The following is a 5,314-nucleotide window of genomic DNA, read 5'->3' on the forward strand; positions in this document are numbered from 1 at the left end:
GAACTTTTTTTGAAATCAAAATATACTTTATTCCCTCGCTGTTAAGAAATACGTTGTTAAATAAAGCATTCATTTTGCAAAAAAAATAGATTTTTAGGATAGCACTAGAGCGTCTCCTAGTGGTCAGATAGTATACTGATCAAAACTCCGTTTACGACAAATAGCTATACAAGTGAAGTTTATTGAAAATATTTAAAACATTTAGTGGGGGATTATTTACCAAATAAGTATATGTTTAGCAATGTTTGTTTATTAGGTTTGAAACATGAACTGCATACATGTCAACCTCTGCCGTTAACTGCCCTTATAAAAGATTATGATTCCCCGTACAAACCCCCAATATACCGTACAAACACCGTACGACGCATATTTACTCGCGGTAACTCGTTTTTTACTATGTGGCTCCTCCATGCTTGCTTCCACGATATTTACTCTATGTATATCTACGCACGCGCATGTCATCCTAAAAAATACGCACCGCCAAAAAATACATACGATTGGGGATATTTTTTGCTGGTATACCGTGACAATAGTAACGATCAATGACAGTTGCGTCGTTGGCTACCAGCCTACGAGACTATCTGGATTTTAGCCAAAACTGTCTTGTTGATATCGGTTTTCATAAATATTGGCGATTTTTTTTTATTTTATTTTTCTCCCCGTACAAAAGTCGGTGTACGGCGTACATGATTTGAAATGGTAAAAAAAAACATATACAACGTACAAGTTGACAGTTATGCTGTTTTATAGAATCAAGACCACACAACTCAAGACTATTCTTTGTCATCTTCTAAACATAGACGGGTTGGGAGGACAAAGCACCTCTTAGGAGCGCGGTAAGCAACTCATCATCTTTTCCACAATTCAATGTGACGGGACAATATGGGCGTGGTTACGCCTATTGTCGACAGCTGCGGAGTTAATTAGGTGCATGCGCAGTAACGCTTCCTTTTAACGCTTTTCCCACGCTCGACGGTGGACGCGCACGCCAACGAGGAGGTAAGGAATCGAGCAATTCACTGGCTTAAATGCGTTTTTATCATGCGATCGGGAGATTTTTCAGCAATTATTTGAGCCCCAAACGCCAAAAAATCTCTTCGTTTAATGCCAGGTTTAACACAAAGTTGGCAGTTTAAAGTATGGGCTTCTTTTCTCGACCGGCCGGCTTTGTACCACATGTTACTAGTCAGCGTTAGTGTTAGCGTCACGATTCGACTTAAAAAGCATGTTCTCCGTTTTCTCTCCATTATTAAGTCGTGTAGCAAGACTATAAATTGAATCAAACAATGCACGACATCAAGCGACAGTTTCCTGGGTAAGTGTTCACTCTAGAATGATATCCAGGGGCACGACTTAGTTCCTGTTGTTTTGTATTTAATCGTTTTCATTCTGAGTGCTAAACACCCTTTCCCGATTTGTAATTGTTCTGTTTTATAAAAAAAAAATCATGTATACAAAATTGAAGCCAACTTTCTCCTAGCTCACTGGTGTCAAAGTAGCGGCCCGGGGGCCAAATCTGGCCCACTGTCATTTTGTGCGGCCTGAGAAAGTAAATCATGAGTGCTGACTTTCTGTTAGGATCAAATTTAAATGAAGATCATTCATGTACATTATATTACCTCATCTTCCCCTTTTTAAAATCAATAATTGTATTTTTAATCAATTTTTTACTTTTTGTGTTTTTATGTTTAAAAAAAGCATATAGTAAAATCTAAAAATAAATGTATTTTAAATAGTTTTCCACGCTAATATTGAACATTTCCCCCCAAATATTGTTTCCTTTTGAAATGAGAAACAAATTATTACAAGATATTTTCCCTCATAAAGAAAAAAAGCTCAAACAATTGTTTTAGATCTATAAAACGTGAAATCAAGTTGACCTTATTGTGGCCTGCGAACCAACCCGAGTTTGACACCATTGTCCTAGCCGTTAACATCTGTCTGCATATTTAATCGCCTTGTCTGGAAAAGGGGAAATAGCACTCGCTAACTTATTTTCATTCTTTATCTTGATGGTTTATTAAAATTCTTGTAAGATTTCTCTATGCTGTAATTGGTTGGCAACCCCCAAATGCCTTGATAAATCAAGTTTTCACTGTTAAGCATCAAGACGAAACTACTTCCCATTAAAAAAAAAAAAAACTAAGCCTACCTGTTGAATCTCCAGGCTGTATATATGCTAACTTGTGCTTTTTTTGTGTGCAACTTTTCTCTGTTTAGCACCAAGATGCAGCTTTCTGTGTGCCTAGATCACTCCTGAGGTTACAGAAGGGGGAGACTGGGACTGATCAAGGTAAAATTTACCCCCACCAAAAAAAAAAAGTTGAATCTCCAGTCTCTGTATATTCTAACTTTTGCTATTTTTCTTGCACGCAACAGGCCTGAGGTATCTTGGTTGCCCACTTGAAGATGTCTCTCTTGCATCATATGGAGTGTCTGTATTTCTGAAAATCCAAATTCAATAAAAGCCTAAATCATGATGACATTTCACTGGCCATTCATTTCCACAGCTTTTTGACTAGATCTTTAAGGTAAGAAGGTTGTCATTTAATGTTGGAGCAAGAATTCCAAGTGTTAATCCCCCAGTTTTTTCCTAAATGTTATTTTTAAGTGTTTATCCCCATTTAATTTATCTAAATGTTTATCCCCCTGCTTTTTCCCCAAAAAAAATTCTAAGTGTTTATCCTCATTTATATTTAATTTTATCTAAGTGTTTATCCCCCTGCTTTTTCCAAATTTTGTTGTCTAAGTGTTTATCCCCCCAGCTTTTTCCAAAAAAAAAATTCTAAGTATTTATCCCCCCTGCTTTTTTTTAAATTTTCTAAGTGTTTATCCTCATTTATATTTAATTTAATGTATTTATCCCCCCTGCTTTTTCCAAGTGTTTATCCCCATTTAATTTTATCCCCCTACTTTTTCCAAAAAAAAAATCTAAGTGTTTGTCCTCATTTATATTTAATTGTATCTAAGTGTTTATCCCCCTGCTTTTTCCAAATTTTATTTTCTGTTTATCCCCATTTAATTTTATCTAAATGTTTATCCCCCTGCTTTTTCCAATTTTTTTTGTCTAAGTATTTATCCCCCCTGCTTTTTCCCAAAAAAAATTTCTAAGTGTTTATTCCCCCTGCTTTCTCCAAAAAAATTTTTCTAAGTGTTCATTCCCCCAATTTTTTTTTCTAAGTGTTTATTCCCCCTGCGTTCTCCAAAATTTTTTTCTAAGTGTTTATTCCCCCTGCTTTCTCCAAAAAAAATTTTCTAAGTGTTCATTCCCCCAATTTTTTTTTTCTAAGTGTTTATCCCCCTTTCTCCAAATTTTATTTTCCAAGTGTTTTTTTCAAATGTAACATTTCAATGTGATATTAAAATGTTTACTTGTAAATAAAATGTTTAAACTTTGATTGTGACTTGCATCTTTTGTTAAAGACAAAACACATGCATACATTTAAAAGCTTTTATTTTGAAAAACTTGAATAAGATGAAGTAATTCCTCTAGTCACCAGCAGGAAATCTGGAAAAACAGGAAATCAGCTTTTATTTTGAAAAAGTTTGTAGATTGGTTCCCGTTGGTGGTCCAGCATCGTAAAAAATCGAATCTTCTCCACCCCCTGGTGGAGAAGATTCGAAAACTGAAAAAGGGGGGGTTAGTACAGTTAGTTCAAAAAATAATGAGAAGGGCTCACCTTTTATTTTGAAAAACTTTAAAAGATGATGTAGTTCCTCTTGTCACCAGCAGGAAATCCAGAAAATAAAAGCCTCAGCTTTTATTTTGAAAAAGTTTGTAGATTGGTTCCCGTTGGTGGTCCAGCATCGTAAAAATTCGAATCTTCTCCACCAGGGGGTGGAGAAGATTCGAAAACTGAAAAAGGGGGGGTTAGTACAGTTAGTTCAAAAAACAATGGGAAGGGCTTACCTTTTATTTTGAAAAATCAAGGTGTCTGAGCCTATCTGTTCATTGGCAGAAAACAGGCCCCCTCTGGTGGATTCTGAAAAACAAAAAAAGTAGGTCAATATAGAGTCAGATGGAAGGGCTCACCTTTTGTCATGAAACCTAGTCCCCCTTGGGTGGAATTCTGAAAAATAAAAAAAACATGCACAAGGTCTTACCTTTTATTTTGAAAAAACTTAGATATGCTCAGGCAGAACAATATGAGTTTTCTCAAAATAAAAGGAAAGACCTTGGAAATGTTTTTTTTTTGTTTTTCAGGTTTCCTGCCTATGTAAAGATAGGCTCAGGCATGCAACCTGGTCCCCCTTGGGTGGAATTCTGAAAAATAAAAACATTCACAAGGTCTTACCTTTCATTTTGAAAAAAACTCGTACATATGCTCAGGCAGAACAAACCAAGTTTTTTCCAAAATAAAAAGGTAAGACCTTGGAAATGTTTTTCAGCCAACAGGAGCAGGTTTCCTGCCTATGTCGAGATAGGCTCTGGCAGAACCAATCTCGACATAGGCAGGAAACCAAAAATGGAGTGAAGGCACAATAGATTAAAGTACAGACTAGCGTCGAACATCAAAATTTGACAAAACTACCTCCTACATTTAGCTTTTTTTTCCTATGAAACATCAAAAGGCTGTAAAGACTAAAAAACGATCAGTCCATTTTCCTCCATGAAACTATATCAGGATCTTGAACACATGGTGGGAAATTTGAAAACACTGGACAGGGGCCTACAACATTAAAATAAATCCTACTTTTACCTCAAGTTTTCAGTCAATTTTTTCAAATCCACTCATTCTTAAAAAAATAAATATACAAAGAGTTTGTTTTTCTTATGTTTAAATGAGAAAAAAAATACACCTGTACTATTGTTAAATAAATCTGTTTTGTCAAAACTACATTTAAAACTATTATGAAAAAAGGTCCAAGCCCTGAGGTCTTTAAAAAAGGTAAGGGTCTGAAAGTTCATAATTTATTTATGTTCAGTTCCACTACATGGCAGATTTTTTTTGTTAATTCAGAAAGATGTGAAAAGCCACATAGAAACTCACAAGCAGAAGTTACTCCTTTACTTGCCAATACAGTATTTTTTTTATTTACTTCAATAGGGATGAGCCTACTTATCGGTTTATCATTTATCACAGCCATGTCTGGTCTACATTAACCGCGATAGTCGAGGGATTACTGTTTATTCCTTACACATCCACTGATGACATTTGTGTGGTTGACTTACCCACCGTTTTTTGTTATTTGAAAAAAATTGAATGTATCATGATGAAAATCAAGACAATTGCGCAAAGCCCTGAACACTAAACGCTGGCTTTTAAATATTACACTGATAGAGAAAATCGGAACTATTTAAAAGTGACTCACT

At 35.4% G+C, this 5,314-nt stretch overlaps 2 long non-coding RNA genes across 2 annotated transcripts; one reads left to right on the top strand and one right to left on the bottom strand.

The window, feature by feature from the left end:
• Positions 1-884: 884 nt before the first annotated feature.
• Positions 885-2,480, top strand: LOC144200729 (uncharacterized). The gene is made up of 3 exons (XR_013327184.1): positions 885-999; positions 2,221-2,293; positions 2,380-2,480. It is a non-coding gene; the product is annotated as an uncharacterized LOC144200729 (long non-coding RNA).
• A 957-nt stretch (positions 2,481-3,437) lies between these two features.
• LOC144200751 (uncharacterized) lies at positions 3,438-3,837 on the bottom strand. The gene is made up of 2 exons (XR_013327188.1): positions 3,681-3,837; positions 3,438-3,626 (listed from the first exon to the last, which is right to left on the bottom strand). It is a non-coding gene; the product is annotated as an uncharacterized LOC144200751 (long non-coding RNA).
• Positions 3,838-5,314: the final 1,477 nt, after the last annotated feature.

Source organism: Stigmatopora nigra, chromosome 8, assembly GCF_051989575.1.
Source record: "Stigmatopora nigra isolate UIUO_SnigA chromosome 8, RoL_Snig_1.1, whole genome shotgun sequence".
NCBI classification, from domain to species: Eukaryota; Metazoa; Chordata; class Actinopteri; order Syngnathiformes; family Syngnathidae; genus Stigmatopora; species Stigmatopora nigra.